This window comes from Periplaneta americana, unplaced genomic scaffold (genome assembly GCF_040183065.1).
Source record: "Periplaneta americana isolate PAMFEO1 unplaced genomic scaffold, P.americana_PAMFEO1_priV1 scaffold_20, whole genome shotgun sequence".
In the NCBI taxonomy this organism is placed as follows: domain Eukaryota; kingdom Metazoa; phylum Arthropoda; class Insecta; order Blattodea; family Blattidae; genus Periplaneta; species Periplaneta americana.
The window spans coordinates 993,102-1,014,540 of NW_027185501.1; the positions used below are offsets into that span (position 1 = coordinate 993,102).

The window sequence follows — 21,439 nt, forward strand, 5'->3', positions numbered from 1 at the left end:
CCTGGGACCTTAGGTTTAACGTACTAACGCTCTACCACTGAGCTACTCGGGAACTCTAACCGACACCGATCCAATTTTTCCCTCTATATACACAGACCTCAAAGTGGGATGACAACCGTCAAGCATCCAACTTCGAGTGCATACCAACTCCGTGTGTCTTAAATTGTGGTTTTCTGTTAACGAACGGTGACGTATATTATGCAAATCAAGATTTCAGTTATAACTCCCTGTAAAGTTGATTTGAATAATTTCGAGGGAAAAATTGTTCCTGAGCCGGGTATCGAACCCGGGACCTTTGGTTTAACGTACCAACGCTCTACCACTGAGCTACTCGGGAACTCTAACCGACACCGAACCAATTTTTCCCTCTATATCCACAGACCTCAAAGTGGGCTGACAACCGTCAAGCATTCAACTTCGAGTGCACACTAACTCCGTGTGACTTAAATTGTGGTTTTCTGTCAACGAACAGTGACGTGTATTATGCAAATCAAGATTTCAGGTATAACTCCCTGTAAAGTTGATTTGAATAATTTCGAGGGAAAAATTGTTCCGGAGCCGGGTATCGAACCCGGGACCTTTAGTTTAACGTACCAACGCTCTACCACTGAGCTACTCGGGAACTCTAACCGACATCGATCCAATTTTTCCCTCTATATCCACAGACCTCAAAGTGGGCTGACAACCGTCAAGCATTCAACTTCGAGTGCACATTAACTCCGTGTGACTTAAATTGTGGTTTTCTGTTAACGAACAGTGACGTGTATTATGCAAATCAAGATTTCAGGTATAACTCACTGTAGAGTTGATTTGAATAATTTCGAGGGAAAAATTGTTCCGGAGCCGGGTATCGAACCCGGGATCTTTGGTATTACGTACCAACGCTCTACCACTGAGCTACTCGGGAACTCTAACCGACACCGATCCAAATTTTCCCTCTATATCCACAGACCTCAAAGTGGGCTGACAATCGTCAAGCATCCAACTTCGAGTGCACACTAAATCCATGTGACTTAAATTGTGATTTTCTGTTAACGAACAGTGACGTGTATTATGCAAATCAAGATTTCAGGTATAACTCCCTGTAAAGTTGATTTGAATAATTTCGAGGGAAAAATTGTTCCGGAGCCGGGTATCGAACCCGGGACCTTTGGTTTAACGTACCAACGCTCTACCACTGAGCTACTCGGGAACTCTAACCGACACCGATCCAATTTTTCCCTCTATATCCACAGACCTCAAAGTGGGCTGACAACCGTCAAGCATGCAACTTCGAGTGCACACTAACTCCGTGTGACTTAAATTGTGGTTTTCTGTTAACGAACAGTGACGTGTATTATGCAAATCAAGATTTCAGGTATAACTCCCTGTAAAGTTGATTTGAATAATTCCGAGGGAAAAATTGTTCCGGAGCCGGGTATCGAACCCGGGACCTTTGGTTTAACGTACCAACGCTCTAACACTGAGCTACTCGGGAAATCTAACCGACACCGATCCAATTTTTCCCTCTATATCCACAGACCTCAAAGTGGGCTGACAACCGTCAAGCATCAAACTTCGAGTGCACACTAACTCCGTGTGAATTAAATTCTGGTTTTTTGTTAACGAACAGTGACGTGTATTATGCAAATCAAGATTTCAAGTATAACTCCCTCTAAAGTTGATTTGAATAATTTCGAGGGAAAAATTGGTACGTTAAACCAAAGGTTCCGGGTTCGATACCCGGCTCCGGAACAATTTTTCCCTCGAAATTATTCAAATCAACTTTACAGGGAGTTATACCTGAAATCTTGATTTGCATAATACACGTCACTGTTCGTTAACAGAAAACCGCAACTTAAGTCACACGGAGTTAGTGTGCACTCGAAGTTGGATGCTTGACGGTTGTCAGCCCACTTTGAGGTATGTGGATATAGAGGGAAAAATTGGATCGGTGTCGGTTAGAGTTCCCGAGTAGCTCAGTGGTAGAGCTTTGGTACGTTAAACCAAAGGTCCCGGGTTCGATCCCCGGCTCCGAAACAATTTTTCCCTCGAAATTATTCAAACCAACTTTACAGGGAGTTATACCTGAAATCTTGATTTGCATAATACACGTCACTGTTCGTTAACAGAAAACCATAATTTAAGTCACACGGAGTTAGTGTGCACTCGAAGTTGCATGCTTGACGGTTGTCAGCCCACTTTGAGGTCTGTGGATATAGAGGGAAAAATTGGATCGGTGTCGGTTAGAGTTCCCGAGTAGCTCAGTGGTAGAGCGGTGGTACGTTAAACCAAAGGTCCAGGGTTCGATAACCGGCTACGGAACAATTTTTCCCTCGAAATTATTCAAATCAACTTTACAGGGAGTTATTCCTGAAATCTTGATTAGCATAATACACGTCACTGTTCGTTAACAGAAAACCACAATTTAAGTCACACGGAGTTAGTGTGCACTCGAAGATGCATGCTTGACGGTTGTCAGCCCACTTTGAGGTCTGTGGATATAGAGGGAAAAATTGGATCGGTGAAGGTTAGAGTTCCCGAGTAGCTCAGTGGTGGAGCGTTGGTACGTTAAACCTAAGATCCCGGGTTCGATACCCGGCTCCGTAACAATTTTTCAATCGAAATAATTCAAATCAACTTTACAGGGAGTTATACCTGAAATCTTGATTTGCATAATACACGTCACTGTTCGTTAACAGTAAACCACAATTTAAGTCACACGGAGTTAGTGTGCACTAAAAGTTGGATGCTTGACGGTTGTCAGCCCACTTTGGGGTCTGTGGTTATAGAGGGAAAAATTGGAACGGTGTCGGTTAGAGATCCCGAGTAGCTCAGTGGTAGAGCGTTGGTACGTTAAACCAAAGGTCCCGGGTTCGATACCCGGCTCCGGAACAATTTTTCCCTAGAAAATATAAAAATCAACTATACAGGGAGTTATACCTGAAATCTTGATACACGTCACTGTTCGTTAACAGAAAACCACAATTTAAGTCACACGGAGTTCGTGTGCACTCGAAGTTGGATGCTTGTCGGTTGTCAGCCCACTTTGAGGTCTGTGTATATAGAGGGAAAAATTGGATCGGTGTCGGATAGAGTTCCCGAGTAGCTCAGTGGTAGAGCGTTGGTACGTTAAACCAAAGGTCCCGGGTTCGATACCCGGCTCCGGAACAATTTTTCCCTCGAAATTATTCAAATCATCTTTACAGGGAGTTATACCTGAAATCTTGATTTGCATAATACACGTCACTGTTCGTTAACAGAAAACCACAATTTAACTCACACGGAGTTAGTGTGCACTCGAAGATGCATGATTGACGGTTGTCAGCCCACTTTGAGGCCTGTCTATATGGAGGGAAAAATTGTATCGGTGTCGGTTAGAGTTCCCGAGTAGCACAGTCGTAGAGCGTTGGTACGTTAAACCAAAGTTCCCGGGTTCGATACTCGGCTCCGGAACAATTTTTCCCTCGAAATTATTCAAATCAACTTTACAGGGAGTTATACCTGAAATCTTGATTTGCATAATATACGTAACTGTTCGTTAACAGAAAACCACAATTTAAGTCACACGGAGTTAGTGTGCACTCGAAGTTGGATGCATGACGGTTGTCAGCCCACTTTGAGGTCTGTGGATATTGAGGGAAAAATTGGATCGGTGTCGTTTAGAGTTCCCGATTAGCTCAGTGGTAGAGCGTTGGTACGTTAAACCAAAGATCCTGGGTACGATACCCGGACCCGGAAAAATTTTCCCGTCGAAATTATTCAAATCAACTTTAAAGGGAGTTATACCTGAAATCTTGAATTGCATAATACACGTCACTGTTCGTTAACAGAAAACCACAATTTAAGTCACACGGAGTTAGTGTGCACTCGAAGATGGATGCTTGACGTTTGTCAGCCCACTTTGTGCTCTGTGGATATAGAGGGCAAAATTGGATCGGTGTCTGTTAGAGTTCCCGAGTAGCTCAGTGGTAGAGCGTTGGTACGTTAAACCAAAGGGCACGGGGTCGATACCCGGATCCGGAACAATTTTTCCCTCGAAATTATTCAAATCAACTTTACAGGGAGTTATACCTGAAATCTTGATTTGCATAATACACGTCACTGTACGATAACAGAACACCTCAATTTAAGTCACACGGAGTTATTGTGCACTCGAAGTTGGATACTTGACGTTTGTCAGCCCACTTTGAGGTCTGTGGATATGGAGGGAAAAATTGGATCGGTGTCGGCTAGAGTTCCCGAGTAGCTCAGTGGTAGAGCGTTGGTACGTTAAACCAAAGGTCCCGGGTTCGATCCCCGGCTCCGGTAAAATTTTTCCCTCGAAATTATTCAAATCAACTTTACAGGGATTTATACCTGAAATCTTGATTTGCATAATACACGTCACTGTTCGTTAACAGAAAACCATAATTTAAGTCACACGTAGTTAGTGTGCACTCGAAGTTGCATGCTTGACGGTTGTCAGCCCACTTTGAGGTCTGTGGATATAGAGGGAAAAATTGGATCGGTGTCGGTTAGAGTTCCCGAGTAGCTCATTGGTAGAGCGTTGGTACGTTAAACCAAAGGTCCAGGGTTCGATATCCGGCACCGGAACAATTTTTCCGTCGAAATTATTCAAATCAACTTTACAGGGAGTTATTCCTGAAATCTTGATTAGCAAAATACACGTCACTGTTCGTTAACAGAAAACCACAATTTAAGTCACACGGAGTTAGTGTGCATTAAAAGTTGGATGCTTGACGGTTGTCAGCCCACTTTGAGGTCTGTGGATATAGAGGGATAAATTGGAACGGTGTCGGTTAGAGATCCCGAGTAGCTCAGTGGTAGAGCGTTGGTACGTTAAACCAAATGTCCCGGGTTCGATACCCGGCTCAGGAACAATTTTTCCCTAGAAATTATAAAAATCAACTTTACAGGGATTTATACCTGAAATCTTGATACACGTCACTGTTCGTTAACAGAAAACCACAATTTAAGTCACACGGAGTTCGTGTGCACTCGAAGATGCATGATTGACGGTTGTCAGCCCACTTTGAGGCCTGTCTATATGGAGGGAAAAATTGGATCGGTGTCGGTTAGAGTTCCCGAGTAGCACAGTCGTAGAGCGTTGGTACGTTAAACCAAAGGTCCCGGGTTAGATACCCGGCTCCGGAACAATTTTTCCCTCGACATTATTCAAATCAACTTTTCAGGGAGTTATACCTGAAATCTTGATTTGCATAATACACGTCACTGTTAGTTAACAGAAAACCACAATTTAAGTCACACGGAGTTAGTGTGCACTCGAAGTTGGATGCTTGACGGTTGTCAGCCCACTTTGAGGTCTGTGGATATAGAGGGAAAAATTGGATCGGTGTCGGTTAGAGTTCCCGAGTAGCTCAGTGGTAGAGCGTTGGTACGTTAAACCAAAGGTCCCGGGTTCGATACCCGGCTCCGGAACAATTTTTCCCTCGAAATTATTCAAATCAAATTTACAGGGAGTTATACCTGAAATCTTGATTTGCATAATACACGTCACTGTTCGTTAACAGAAAACCACAATTTAAGTCACACGGAGTTAGTGTGCACTCGAAGTTGCATGCTTGACTGTTGTCAGCCTACTTAAAGGCCTGTGTATATGGAGGGAAAAATTGGATCGGTGTCGGTTAGAGTTCCCGAGTAGCTCAGTGGTAGAGCGTTGGTACGTTAAACCAAAGGTCCCGGGTTCGATACCCGGCTGCGGAAGAATTTTTCCATCGAAATTATTCAAATCAACATTGCAGGGAGTTATACCTGAAATCTTGATTTGCATAATACACGTCACTGTTCGTTAACAGGAAACCACAATTTAAGTCACACGGAGTTAGTGTGCACTCGAAGTTGGATGCTTGACGGTTGTCAGCCCACTTTGAGGTCTGTGGATATAGAGGGAAAAATTGGATCTGTGTCGGTTAGAGTTCCCGAGTAGCTCAGTGGTAGAGCGTTGGTACGTTAAACTAAAGGTCCCGGGTTCGATACCCGGCTCCGGAACAATTTTTCCCTCGAAATTATTCAAATCAACTTTACAGGGTTTTATTCCTGAAATCTAGATTTGCATAATACACGTCACTGTTCGTTAACAGAAAACCATAATTTAAGTCACACGGAGTTAGTGTGCACTCGAAGTTGCATGCTTGACGGTTGACAGCCCACTTTGAGGTCTGTGTATATAGAGGGAAAAATTGGATCGGTGTCGGATAGAGTTCCCGAGTAGCTCAGTGGTAGAGCGTTGGTACGTTAAACCAAAGGTCCCGGGTTCGATACCCGGCTCCGGAACAATTTTTCCATCGAAATTATTCAAATCATCTTTACAGGGAGTTATACCTGAAATCTTGATTTGCATAATACACGTCACTGTTCGTTAACAGAAAACCACAATTTAACTCTCACGGAGTTAGTGTGCACTCGAAGATGCATGATTGACGGTTGTCAGCCCACTTTGAGGCCTGTCTATATGGAGGGAAAAATTGTATCGGTGTCGGTTAGAGTTCCCGAGTAGCACAGTCGTAGAGCGTTGGTACGTTAAACCAAAGTTCCCGGGTTCGATACTCGGCTCCGGAACAATTTTTCCCTCGAAATTATTCAAATCAACTTTACAGGGAGTTATACCTGAAATCTTGATTTGCATAATATACGTAACTGTTCGTTAACAGAAAACCACAATTTAAGTCACACGGAGTTAGTGTGCACTCGAAGTTGGATGCATGACGGTTGTCAGCCCACTTTGAGGTCTGTGGATATTGAGGGAAAAATTGGATCGGTGTCGTTTAGAGTTCCCGAGTAGCTCAGTGGTAGAGCGTTGGTACGTTAAACCAAAGATCCTGGGTTCGATACCCGGACCCGGAAAAATTTTCCCGTCGAAATTATTCAAATCAACTTTAAAGGGAGTTATACCTGAAATCTTGAATTGCATAATACACGTCACTGTTCGTTAACAGAAAACCACAATTTAAGTCACACGGAGTTAGTGTGCACTCGAAGATGGATGCTTGACGTTTGTCAGCCCACTTTGTGCTCTGTGGATATAGAGGGCAAAATTGGATCGGTGTCTGTTAGAGTTCCCGAGTAGCTCAGTGGTAGAGCGTTGGTACGTTAAACCAAAGGTCACGGGGTCGATACCCGGATCCGGAACAATTTTTCCCTCGAAATTATTCAAATCAACTTTACAGGGAGTTATACCTGAAATCTTGATTTGCATAATACACGTCACTGTACGATAACAGAACACCTCAATTTAAGTCACACGGAGTTATTGTGCACTCGAAGTTGGATACTTGACGTTTGTCAGCCCACTTTGAGGTCTGTGGATATGGAGGGAAAAATTGGATCGGTGTCGGCTAGAGTTCCCGAGTAGCTCAGTGGTAGAGCGTTGGTACGTTAAACCAAAGGTCCCGGGTTCGATCCCCGGCTCCGGTAAAATTTTTCCCTCGAAATTATTCAAATCAACTTTACAGGGATTTATACCTGAAATCTTGATTTGCATAATACACGTCACTGTTCGTTAACAGAAAACCATAATTTAAGTCACACGTAGTTAGTGTGCACTCGAAGTTGCATGCTTGACGGTTGTCAGCCCACTTTGAGGTCTGTGGATATAGAGGGAAAAATTGGATCGGTGTCGGTTAGAGTTCCCGAGTAGCTCATTGGTAGAGCGTTGGTACGTTAAACCAAAGGTCCAGGGTTCGATATCCGGCACCGGAACAATTTTTCCGTCGAAATTATTCAAATCAACTTTACAGGGAGTTATTCCTGAAATCTTGATTAGCAAAATACACGTCACTGTTCGTTAACAGAAAACCACAATTTAAGTCACACGGAGTTAGTGTGCATTAAAAGTTGGATGCTTGACGGTTGTCAGCCCACTTTGAGGTCTGTGGATATAGAGGGATAAATTGGAACGGTGTCGGTTAGAGATCCCGAGTAGCTCAGTGGTAGAGCGTTGGTACGTTAAACCAAATGTCCCGGGTTCGATACCCGGCTCAGGAACAATTTTTCCCTAGAAATTATAAAAATCAACTTTACAGGGATTTATACCTGAAATCTTGATACACGTCACTGTTCGTTAACAGAAAACCACAATTTAAGTCACACGGAGTTCGTGTGCACTCGAAGATGCATGATTGACGGTTGTCAGCCCACTTTGAGGCCTGTCTATATGGAGGGAAAAATTGGATCGGTGTCGGTTAGAGTTCCCGAGTAGCACAGTCGTAGAGCGTTGGTACGTTAAACCAAAGGTCCCGGGTTAGATACCCGGCTCCGGAACAATTTTTCCCTCGACATTATTCAAATCAACTTTTCAGGGAGTTATACCTGAAATCTTGATTTGCATAATACACGTCACTGTTAGTTAACAGAAAACCACAATTTAAGTCACACGGAGTTAGTGTGCACTCGAAGTTGGATGCTTGACGGTTGTCAGCCCACTTTGAGGTCTGTGGATATAGAGGGAAAAATTGGATCGGTGTCGGTTAGAGTTCCCGAGTAGCTCAGTGGTAGAGCGTTGGTACGTTAAACCAAAGGTCCCGGGTTCGATACCCGGCTCCGGAACAATTTTTCCCTCGAAATTATTCAAATCAAATTTACAGGGAGTTATACCTGAAATCTTGATTTGCATAATACACGTCACTGTTCGTTAACAGAAAACCACAATTTAAGTCACACGAAGTTAGTGTGCACTCGAAGTTGCATGCTTGACTGTTGTCAGCCTACTTAAAGGCCTGTGTATATGGAGGGAAAAATTGGATCGGTGTCGGTTAGAGTTCCCGAGTAGCTCAGTGGTAGAGCGTTGGTACGTTAAACCAAAGGTCCCGGGTTCGATACCCGGCTGCGGAAGAATTTTTCCATCGAAATTATTCAAATCAACTTTGCAGGGAGTTATACCTGAAATCTTGATTTGCATAATACACGTCACTGTTCGTTAACAGGAAACCACAATTTAAGTCACACGGAGTTAGTGTGCACTCGAAGTTGGATGCTTGACGGTTGTCAGCCCACTTTGAGGTCTGTGGATATAGAGGGAAAAATTGGATCTGTGTCGGTTAGAGTTCCCGAGTAGCTCAGTGGTAGAGCGTTGGTACGTTAAACTAAAGGTCCCGGGTTCGATACCCGGCTCCGGAACAATTTTTCCCTCGAAATTATTCAAATCAACTTTACAGGGTTTTATTCCTGAAATCTAGATTTGCATAATACACGTCACTGTTCGTTAACAGAAAACCATAATTTAAGTCACACGTAGTTAGTGTGCACTCGAAGTTGCATGCTTGACGGTTGTCAGCCCACTTTGAGGTCTGTGGATATAGAGGGAAAAATTGGATCGGTGTCGGTTAGAGTTCCCGAGTAGCTCATTGGTAGAGCGTTGGTACGTTAAACCAAAGGTCCAGGGTTCGATATCCGGCACCGGAACAATTTTTCCGTCGAAATTATTCAAATCAACTTTACAGGGAGTTATTCCTGAAATCTTGATTGGCAAAATACACGTCACTGTTCGTTAACAGAAAACCACAATTTAAGTCACACGGAGTTAGTGTGCATTAAAAGTTGGATGCTTGACGGTTGTCAGCCCACTTTGAGGTCTGTGGATATAGAGGGATAAATTGGAACGGTGTCGGTTAGAGATCCCGAGTAGCTCAGTGGTAGAGCGTTGGTACGTTAAACCAAATGTCCCGGGTTCGATACCCAGCTCAGGAACAATTTTTCCCTAGAAATTATAAAAATCAACTTTACAGGGATTTATACCTGAAATCTTGATACACGTCACTGTTCGTTAACAGAAAACCACAATTTAAGTCACACGGAGTTCGTGTGCACTCGAAGATGCATGATTGACGGTTGTCAGCCCACTTTGAGGCCTGTCTATATGGAGGGAAAATTGGATCGGTGTCGGTTAGAGTTCCCGAGTAGCACAGTCGTAGAGCGTTGGTACGTTAAACCAAAGGTCCCGGGTTATATACCCGGCTCCGGAACAATTTTTCCCTCGACATTATTCAAATCAACTTTTCAGGGAGTTATACCTGAAATCTTGATTTGCATAATACACGTCACTGTTAGTTAACAGAAAACCACAATTTAAGTCACACGGAGTTAGTGTGCACTCGAAGTTGGATGCTTGACGGTTGTCAGCCCACTTTGAGGTCTGTGGATATAGAGGGAAAAATTGGATCGGTGTCGGTTAGAGTTCCCGAGTAGCTCAGTGGTAGAGCGTTGGTACGTTAAACCAAAGGTCCCGGGTTCGATACCCGGCTCCGGAACAATTTTTCCCTCGAAATTATTCAAATCAAATTTACAGGGAGTTATACCTGAAATCTTGATTTGCATAATACACGTCACTGTTCGTTAACAGAAAACCACAATTTAAGTCACACGGAGTTAGTGTGCACTCGAAGTTGCATGCTTGACTGTTGTCAGCCTACTTAAAGGCCTGTGTATATGGAGGGAAAAATTGGATCGGTGTCGGTTAGAGTTCCCGAGTAGCTCAGTGGTAGAGCGTTGGTACGTTAAACCAAAGGTCCCGGGTTCGATACCCGGCTGCGGAAGAATTTTTCCATCGAAATTATTCAAATCAACTTTGCAGGGAGTTATACCTGAAATCTTGATTTGCATAATACACGTCACTGTTCGTTAACAGGAAACCACAATTTAAGTCACACGGAGTTAGTGTGCACTCGAAGTTGGATGCTTGACGGTTGTCAGCCCACTTTGAGGTCTGTGGATATAGAGGGAAAAATTGGATCTGTGTCGGTTAGAGTTCCCGAGTAGCTCAGTGGTAGAGCGTTGGTACGTTAAACTAAAGGTCCCGGGTTCGATACCCGGCTCCGGAACAATTTTTCCCTCGAAATTATTCAAATCAACTTTACAGGGTTTTATTCCTGAAATCTAGATTTGCATAATACACGTCACTGTTCGTTAACAGAAAACCATAATTTAAGTCACACGGAGTTAGTGTGCACTCGAAGTTGCATGCTTGACGGTTGACAGCCCACTTTGAGTTCTGTGGATATAGAGGGAAAAATAGGATCGGTGTCGGTTAGAGTTCCGGAGTAGCTTAGTGGTAGAGCGTTGGTACGTTAAACCAAAGGTCCAGGGTTCGATACCCGGCTCCGGAACAATTTTTCCCTCGAAATTATTCAAATCAACTTTACAGGGAGTTATTTCTGAAATCTTGATTTGCATAATACACGTCACTGTTCGTTAACAGAACAACCACAATTTAAGTCACACGGAGTTAGTGTGCACTCGAAGTTGCATGCTTGACGGTTGTCAGCCCAGTTTGAGGTCTGTGGATATAAAGGGAAAAATAGGATCGGTGAAGGTTAGAATTCCCGAGTAGCTCAGTGGTAGAGCGTTGGTACGTTAAACCAAAGGTCCCGGGTTCGATACCCGGCTCCGGAACAATTTTTCAATCGAAATTATTCAAATCAACTTTAGAGGGAGTTATACCTGAAATCTTGATTGCATAATACACGTCACTGTTCGTTAACAGTAAACCACAATTTAAGACACACGGAGTTAGTGTGCACTCGAAGTTGGATGCTTGACGATTGTCAGCCCACTTTGAGATCTGTTGATATAGAGGGAAATATTGGAACGGTGTCGGTTAGAGTTCCCTAGTAGCTCAGTGGTAGAGCGTTGGTACGTTAAACCAAAGGTCCCGGGTTCGATACCCGGCTCAGGAACAATTTTTTCCACGAAATTATTAAAATCAACTTTACAGGGAGTTATACCTGAAATCTTGATACACGTCACTGTTCGTTAACAGAAAACCACAATTTAAGTCACACGGAATTAGTGTGCACTCGAAGTTGCATGCTTGACGGTTGTCAGCCCACTTTGAGGTCTGTGGATATAGAGGGAAAAATTGGATCGGTGTCGGTTAGAGTTTCCGAGTAGCTCAGTGGTAGAGCGTTGGTACGTTAAACCATAAGTCCCGGGTTCGATGCCCGGCTCCGGATCAATTTTTCCCTAGAAATTATTCAAATCGTCTTTACAGGGAGTTATACCTGAAATCTTGATTTGCATAATACACGTCACTGTTCGTTAACAGAAAACCACAATTTAACTCACACGGAGTTAGTGTGCACTCGAAGATGCATGATTGACGGTTGTCAGCCCTCTTTGAGTCCTGTCTATAAGGAGGGAAAAATTGGATCGGTGTCGGTTAGAGTTCCCGAGTAGCACAGTCGTAGAGCGTTGGTACGTTAAACCAAAGGTCACGGGTTAGATACCCGGCTCCGGAACAATTTTTCCCTCGAAATTATTCTAATCATCTTTACAGGGAGTTATACCTGAAATATTGATTTGCATAATACACGTCACTGTTCGTTAACAGAAAACCACAATTTAAGTCACACGGAGTTAGTGTGCACTCGAAGTTGCATGCTTGACGGTTGTCAGCCCACTTTGAGGTCAGTGGATATAGAGGGAAAAATTGGATCGGTGTCGGTTAGAGTTTCCGAGTAGCTCAGTGGTAGAGCGTTGGTACGTTAAACCATAAGTCCCGGGTTCGATGCCCGGCTCCGGATCAATTTTCCCTAGAAATTATTCAAATCGTCTTTACAGGGAGTTATACCTGAAATCTTGATTTGCATAATACACGTCACTGTTCGTTAACAGAAAACCACAATTTAACTCACACGGAGTTAGTGTGCACTCGAAGATGCATGATTGACGGTTGTCAGCCCTCTTTGAGTCCTGTCTATAAGGAGGGAAAAATTGGATCGGTGTCGGTTAGAGTTCCCGAGTAGCACAGTCGTAGAGCGTTGGTACGTTAAACCAAAGGTCACGGGTTAGATACCCGGCTCCGGAACAATTTTTCCCTCGAAATTATTCTAATCATCTTTACAGGGAGTTATACCTGAAATATTGATTTGCATAATACACGTCACTGTTCGTTAACAGAAAACCACAATTTAAGTCACACGGAGTTAGTGTGCACTCGAAGTTGCATGCTTGACGGTTGTCAGCCCACTTTGAGGTCTGTGGATATAGAGGGCAAAATTGGATCGGTGTCGGTTAGAGTTCCCGAGTAGCTCAGTGGTAGAGCGTTGGTACGTTAAACCAAAGGTCCCGGGTTCGATACCCGGCTCCGGAACAATTTTTCCCTCGAAATTATTCAAATCAACTTTACAGGGAGTTATACCTGAAATCTTGATTTGCATAATACACGTCACTGTTCGTTAACAGAAAAACCACAATTTAAGTCACACGGAGTTAGTGTGCACTCGAAGTTGCATGCTTGACGGTTGTCAGCCCACTTAGAGGCCTGTGTATATGGAGGGAAAAATTGGATCGGTGTCGGTTAGAGTTCCCGAGTAGCTCAGTGGTAGTGCGTTAGTACGTTAAACCAAAGGTCCCGGGTTCGAAACCCGGCTCCGGAAGTATTTTTCCATCTAAATTATTCAAGTCAACTTTGCAGGGAATTATACCTGAAACCTTGATTTGCATAATACACGTCACTGTTCGTTAACAGGAAACCACAATTTAAGTCACACGGAGTTAGTGTGCACTCGAAGTTGGATGCTTCACGGTTGTCAGCCCACTTTGAGGTCCGTGGATATAGAGGGAAAAATTGGATCGGTGTCGGTTAGAGTTCCCGAGTAGCTCAGTGGTAGAGCGTTGGTACGTTAAACCATAAGTCCAGGGTTCGATACCCGGCTCCGGAACAATTTTTCACTCGAAATTATTCAAATCAACTTTACAGGGAGTTATACCTGAAATCTTGATTTGCATAATACACGTCACTGTACGATAACAGAAAACCTCAATTTAAGTCACACGGAGTTAGTGTGCACTCGAAGTTGGATACTTGACGTTTGTCAGCCCACTTTGGGGTCTGTGGATATGGAGGGAAATATTGGATCGGTGTCGGCTAGAGTTCCCGAGTAGCTCAGTGGTAGAGCGTTGGTACGTTAAACCAAAGGTCCCGGGTTCGATCCCCGGCTCCGGAAAAATTTTTCCCTCGAAATTATTCAAATCAACTTTACATAGAGTTATTCCTGAAATCTTGATTAGCATAATACACGTCACTGTTCGTTAACAGAAAACCACAATTTAAGTCACACGGAGTTAGTGTGCACTCGAAGTTGCATGCTTGACGATTGTCAGCCCAGTTTGAGGTCTGTGGATATAAAGGGAAAAATTGCATCGGTGAAGGTTAGAGTTCCCGAGTAGCTCAGTGGTAGAGCGTTGGTACGTTAAACCAAAGGTCCCGGGTTCGATACCCGGCTCCGGAACAATTTTTCCCTAGGAATTGTAAAAATCAACTTTACAGGGAGTTATACCTGAAATCTTGATACACGTCACTGTTCGTTAACAGAAAACCACAATTTAAGTCACACGGAGTTCGTGTGCACTCGAAGTTGGATGCTTGTCGGTTGTCAGCCCACTTTGAATTCTGTGGATATAGAGGGAAAAATTGGATCGGTGTCGGATAGAGTTCCCGAGTAGCTCAGTGGTAGAGCGTTGGTACGTTAAACCAAAGGTCCCGGGTTCGATACCCGGCTCCGGAACAATTTTTCAATCGAAATTATTCAAATCAACTTTACAGGGAGTTATATCTGAAATCTTGATTTGCGTAATATACGTCAATGTTCGTTAACAGAACACCACAATTTAAGTCACACGGAGTTAGTGTGCACACGAAGTTGCATGCTTGACCGTTGTCAGCCCACTTTGAGGTCTGTGGATATAGAAGGAAAAATTGGATCGGTGTCGGTTAGAGTTCCCGAGTAGCTCAGTGGTAGAGCGTTGGTACGTTAAACCAAAGGTCCCGGGTTCGATACCCGGCTCCGGAACAATTTTTCCCTCGAAATTATTCAAATCAAATTTACAGGGAGTTATACCTGAAATCTTGATTTGCATAATACACGTCACTGTTCGTTAACAGAAAACCACAATTTAAGTCACACGGAGTTAGTGTACACTCGAAGTTGCATGCTTGACGGTTGTCAGCCTACTTAAAGGCCTGTGTATATGGAGGGAAAAATTGGATCGGTGTCGGTTAGAGTTCCCGAGTAGCTCAGTGGTAGAGCGTTGGTACGTTAAACCAAAGGTCCAGGGTTCGATACCCGGCTCCGGAACAATTTTTCCCTCGAAATTATTGAAATCAACTTTACAGGGAGTTATTCCTGAAATCTTGATTTGCATAATACACGTCACTGTTCGTTAACAGAAAACCACAATTTAAGTCACACGGAGATAGTGTGCACTCGAAGTTGCATGCTTGACGGTTGTCAGCCCAGTTTGACGTCTGTGGATATAAAGGGAAAAATTGGATAGGTGAAGGTTAGAGTTCCCGAGTAGCTCAGTGGTAGAGCGTTGGTACGTTAAACCAAAGGTCCCGGGTTCGATACCCGGCTCAGGAACAATTTTTTCCACGAAATTATTAAAATCAATTTTACAGGGAGTTATACCTGAAATCTTGATACACGTCACTGTTCATTAACAGAAAACCACAATTTAAGTCACTCGGAGTTAGTGTGCACTCGAAGTTGGATGCTTGTCGGTTGTCAGCCCACTTTGAGGTCTGTGGATATAGAGAGAAAAATTGAATCGTTGTCGGATAGAGTTCCCGAGTAGCTCAGTCGTAGAGCGTTGGTACGTTAAACGAAAGGTCTCGGGTTTGATACCCGGCTCCGGAACAATTTTTCCCTCGAAATTATTCAAATCAACTTTACAGGGATTTATACCTGAAATCATGATTTGCGTAATATACGTCAATGTTCGTTAACAGAAAACCACAATTTAAGTCACACGGAATTAGTGTGCACTCGAAGTTGCATGCTTGACGGTTGTCAGCCCACTTTGAGGTCTGTGGATATAGAGGGAAAAATTGGATCGGTGTCGGTTAGAGTTACCGAGTAGCTCAGTGGTAGTGCGTTAGTACGTTAAACCAAAGGTCCCGAGTTCGATACCCGGCTGCGGAACAATTTTTCCCTTGAATTTATTCAATTCAACTCTACAGGGAGTTATAGCTGAAATCTTGATTTGCATAATACACGTCACTGTTCGTTAACAGAAAACCACAATTTAAGTCACACGGAGTTAGTGTGCACTCGAAGTTGGATGCTTGACGGTTGTCAGCCCAATTTGAAGTCTGTGGATATAGAGGGAAAAATTGGATCGGTGTCGGTTAGAGTTCCCGAGTAGCTCAGTGGTAGAGCGTTGGTACGTTGAACCAAAGGTCCCGGGTTCGAAAACCGCTTCCGGAACAATATTTCCCTCGAAATTATTCAAATCAACTTTACCGGGAGTTATACCTGAAATCTTGATTTGCATAATACACGTCACTGTTCGTTAACAGAAAACCACAATTTAAGTCACACGGAGTTAGTGTGCACTCGAAGTTCCATGCTTGACGGTTGTCAGCCCACTTTGAGGTCTGTGGAAATAGAGGGAAAAATTGGATCGGTGTCGGTTAGAGTTTCCTTGTAGCTCAATGGTATAGCGTTGTACGTTAAACCAAAGGTCCAGGGTTGGATACCCGGATCCGAAACAATTTTTTCCTCGAAATTATTCAAATCAACTTTACAATGAGTTATACTTGAAATCTTGATTTGCATAATACACGTCAATCTTCGTTAACAGAAAACCACAATTTAAGTCACACGGAGTTAATGTGCACTCGAAGTTGGATGCTTGTCGGTTGGCAGCCCACTTTGAGGTCTGTGGATATCAAAGAAAAATTGGATCGGTGTCGGTTAGAGTTCCCGAGTAGCTCAGTGGCAGAGCGTTGGTACGTTAAACCAAAGGTCCCGGGTTCGATACCCGGCTCCGGAACATTTTTTGCCTCGAAATTATTCAAATCAACTTTCCAGAAAGTTATACCTGAATTCTTGATTTGCATAATACACGTCACTGTTCGTTAACAGAAAACCACAATTTAAGTCACACGGAGTTAGTGTGCACTCGAAGTTTGATGCTTGACGGTTGTCAGCCCACATTGAGGTCTGTGGAAATAGAGGAAATACTGGATCGGTGTCGGTTAGAGTTCCCGAGTAGCTCAGTGGTAGAGCGTTGGTACGTTAAACCGAAGGTCCCGGGTTCGATACCCGGCCCCGGAACAATTTTTTCCTCGAAATTATTGAAATCAACTTTACAGGGAGTTATACCTGAAATCTAGATTTGCATAATAGACGTCACTGTTCGTTAACAGAAAACCACAATTTAAGTCACACGGAGTTAGTGTGCTGTCGAAGTTGGATGCTTGACGGTTGTCAGCCCACTTTGATTTCTGTGGATATAGAGGGAAAAATTGGATCGGTGTCGGTCAGAGTTCCCGAATAGCTCAGTGGTAGAGCGTTGGTACGTTAAAGCAAATGTCCCGGGTTCGATACCCGGCTATGGAACAATTTTTCCCTCGAAATTATTCAAATCAACTTTACAGGGAGTTATACCTGAAATCTTGATTTGCATTATACACGTCACTGTTCGTTAACAGAAAACCACAATTTAAGTCACACGGAGTTAGTGTGCACTCGAAGTTGGATGCTTGAAGGTTGTCAGCCCAATTTGAGTTCTGTGGATATAGAAGGAAAAATTTGATCGGTGTAGGTTAGAGTTCCCGAGTAGCTCAGTGGTAGAGCGTTGGTACGTTAAACCAAAGGTCCCGGGTTCGATACCCGGCTCCGGAAAAATATTTCCCTAGGAATAATTCAAATCAACTTTACCGGGAGTTATAACCTGAAATCTTGATTTGCATAATACACGTCACTGTTCGTTAACAGAAAACCACAATTTAAGTCACACGCTGTTATTGTGCACTCGAAGTTGGATGCTTGACGGTTGTCAGCCCACATTGAGGTCTGTGGATGTAGAGGAAATACTGGATCGGTGTCGGTTAGAGTTCCCGAGTAGCTCAGTGGCAGAGCGTTGGTACGTTAAACCAAAGGTCCCGGGTTCGATACCCGGCCCCGGAATACTTTTTCCCTCGAAATTATTCAAATCAACTTAACAGGGATTTATACATGAAATCTAGATTTGTAAAATACACGTCACTGTTCGTTAACAGAAAACCACAATTTAAGTCACACGGAGTTAGTGTGCAGTCGAAGTTGGATGCTTGAAGGTTGTCAGCCCACTTTGATGTCTGTGGATATAGAGGGAAAAATTGGATCGGTGTCGGTCAGAGTTCCCGAGTAGCTCAGCGGTAGAGCGTTGGTACGTTAAAGCAAAGGTCCCGGGTTCGATACCCTGCTCCGGAACAATTTTTCCCTCGAAATTATTCAAATCAACTTTACAGGGAATTGTACCTGAAATCTTGACTTGCATTATACACGTCACTGTTCGTTAACAGAAAACCACAATTTAAGTCACACGGAGTTAGTGTGCACTCGAATTTGGATGCTTGATGGTTGTCAGCCCACTTTGAGGTCTGTGGATATAGAGGAAATATTGGATCGGTGTCGGTTAGTGTTCCCGAGTAGAACAGTGGTAGAGCGTTGGTACGTTAAACCAAAGGTCCCGAGTTCGATACCCGGCTCCGGAACAATTTTTCCCTCGAAATTATTCAAGTCAACTTTACAGGGAGTTATACCTGAAATCTTGATTTGCATAATACACGTCACTGTTCGTTAACAGAAAACCACAATTTAAGTCACACGGAGTTAGTGTGCACTCGAAGTTGTATGCTTGACGGTTGTCAGCCCACTATGAGGTCTGTGGATATAGAGGAAATATTGGATCGGTGTCGGTAAGAATTCCCGAGTAGCTCAGTGGTAGAGCGTTGGTACGTTAAAACAAAGGTCCCGGGATCGATACCCGGCCCCGTGGTGGAGCGTTGCTACGTTAAACCAAAGGTCCCGGGTTCGATACCCGGCTCCGGAACAATTTTTCCCTCGAAATTATTCAACACAACTTTACAGTTAGTTATACCTCAAATCTTGATTTGCATAATACACGTCACTGTTCGTTAACAGAAAACCACAATTTAAGTCACACGTAGTTAGTGTGCTCTCGAAGTTGGATGCTTGACGGTTGTCAGCCCACTTTGAGGTCTGTGGATATAGAGGGAAAAAATTGGATCGGTGTCGGTTAGAGTTCCCGAGTAGCTCAGTGGTAGAGCGTTGGTAAGTTAAACCAAAGGTCCCGGGTTCGAAACCAGGCTCCGGAACAATTTTTCCCTCGAAATTATTCAAATCAACTTTACAGGGAGTCATACCTGATCTCTTGTTTTGCATAATACACGTCACTTTTCGTTAACAGAAAACCACAATTTAAGTCACACGGAGTTAGTGTGCACTCGAAGTTGGATGCTTGACGGTTGTGAGCCCCCTTTGAGGTCTGGGAATATAGAGGGAAAAATTGAATCGGTGTCGGTTAGGGTTCCCGAGTAGCTCAATGGTAGAGCGTTGGTATGTTAAACCAAAGTCCCGGGTTCGATACCCGGCTCCGGAACATTTTTTCCCTCGAATTTATTCAAATCAACTTTACAGGGAGTTATACCTGAAATCTTGATTTGCATAATACACGTCACTGTTCGTTAACAGAAAACCACAATTTAAGTCACACGGGTTTAGTGTGCACTCGAAGTTGGATGCTTGACGGTTGTCAGCCCAATTTGAGGTCTGTGGATATAGATTGAAACATTGGATCGGTGTCGGTTGGAGTTCCCGAGTAGCTCAGTGGTAGAGCGTTGGTACGTTAAACCAAAGGTCCCGGGTTCGATACCCGGCTCCGGAACAATTTTTCCCTCGAAATTATTCAAATCAACTTTACAGGGAGTTATACCTGAAATCTTGATTTGCATAATACACGTCACTGTTCGTTAACAGAAAACAACAATTTAAGTCACACGGATTTAGTGTGCACTCGAAGTTAAATGTTTGACGGTTGTCAGCCCACTTTGAGGTCTGTGGATATAGAGGGAAAAATTGGATCGGTGTCGGTTAGAGTTCCCGAGTAGCTCAGTGGTAGAGCGTTGGTACGTTAAACCAAAGGTCCCGGGTTCGATAACCGCCTCCGGAACAATTTTTCCCTCGAAATTATTCATATCAACTTTACAGGGAATTATACCTGAAATCTTGATTTGCATAATACACGTCACTGTTCGTTAACAGAAAACCACAATTTAAGTCACACGGAGTTAGTGTGCACTCGAAGTTGGATGCTTGACGGTTGTCAGCACAATTTGAGGTCTGTGGATATAGAGGGAAAAATTGGATCGGTGTCGGTTAGAGTTCTCGAGTAGCTCAGTGGTAGAGCGTTGGTACGTTAATCCAAAGGTCCCGGGTTCGATACCCGGCTCCGGAAAATTTTTTCCCTCGAAATTATTCAAATCAACTTTACAGGGACTTATACCTGAAATCTTGATTTGCATAATGCACGTCACTGTTCGTTAACAGAAAACCACAATTTAAGTCACACGGAGTTAGTGTGCACTCGAAGTTGGATGCTTCACGGTTGTCAGCCCACTTTGAGGTAAGTGGATATAGAGGGAAAAATTGGATCGGTGTCGGTTAGAGTTCCCTTGTAGCTCAGTGGTAGAGCGTTGGTATGTTAAACCAAAGTGCCGGGTTCCATACACGGCTCCCTAACAATTTTTCCCTCGAAATTATTCAAGTCAACTTTACAGGGAGTTATACCTGAAATCTTGTTTTGCATAATACACGTCACTGTTCGTAAACAGAAAACCACAATTTAAGTCACACGGAGTTAGTGTGCACTCGAAGTTTGATGCTAGACGGTTGTCAGCCCACTTTGAGGTCTGTATATATAGGGGAAAAAATTGGATCGGTGTCGGTTAGAGTTCCCGAGTAGTATAGTGGTAGAGCGTTGGTACGTTAAACCAAAGGTCCCGGGTTCGATACCCGGCTCCGGAACAATTTTTCCCTCGAAATTATTCAAATCAACTTCACAGGGAGTTATACCTGAAATCTTGATTTGCATAATACACGTCACTGTTCGTTGACAGAAAACCACAATTTAAGTCACACGGATTTAGTGTGCACTCGAAGTTAAATGCTTGACGGTTGTCAGCCCACTTTGAGGTCTGTGGATATAGAGGGAAAAATTGGATCGGTGTCGGTTAGAGTTCCCGAGTAGCTCAGTGGTAGAGCGTTGGTAAGTTAAACCAAAGTTCCCGGGTTCGATACCAGGATCCGGAACAATTTTTCCCTCGAAATTATTCAAATCAACTTTACAGGGAGTTATACCTGAAATCTTGATTTGCATAATACACGTCACTGTTCGTTAACAGAAAACCACAATTTAAGTCACACGGAGATTGTGTGCACTCGAAGTTGGATGCTTGACGGTTGTCAGCACAATTTGAGGTCTGTGGATATAGAGGGAAAAATTGGATCGGTGTCGGTTAGAGTTCTCGAGTAGCTCAGTGGTAGAGCGTTGGTACGTTAATCCAAAGGTCCCGGGTTCGATACCCGGCTCCGGAATATTTTTTCCCTCGAAATTATTCAAATCAACTTTACAGGGACTTATACCTGAAATC

The 21,439-nt window shown here is 43.5% G+C and overlaps 3 non-coding genes across 3 annotated transcripts; 2 read left to right on the forward strand and 1 right to left on the reverse strand.

Annotated features, from left to right (window-relative positions):
- Nucleotides 1–265: 265 nt before the first annotated feature.
- TRNAN-GUU (transfer RNA asparagine (anticodon GUU)) lies at nucleotides 266–337 on the reverse strand. The gene has a single exon. It is a non-coding gene; the product is annotated as a tRNA-Asn (tRNA).
- A 13,534-nt stretch (nucleotides 338–13,871) lies between these two features.
- TRNAN-GUU (transfer RNA asparagine (anticodon GUU)) lies at nucleotides 13,872–13,943 on the forward strand. Its single transcript has one exon. It is a non-coding gene; the product is annotated as a tRNA-Asn (tRNA).
- Nucleotides 13,944–15,287: 1,344 nt separating this feature from the next.
- Nucleotides 15,288–15,359, forward strand: TRNAN-GUU (transfer RNA asparagine (anticodon GUU)). The gene has a single exon. It is a non-coding gene; the product is annotated as a tRNA-Asn (tRNA).
- The last annotated feature ends 6,080 nt before the right edge of the window (nucleotides 15,360–21,439 follow it).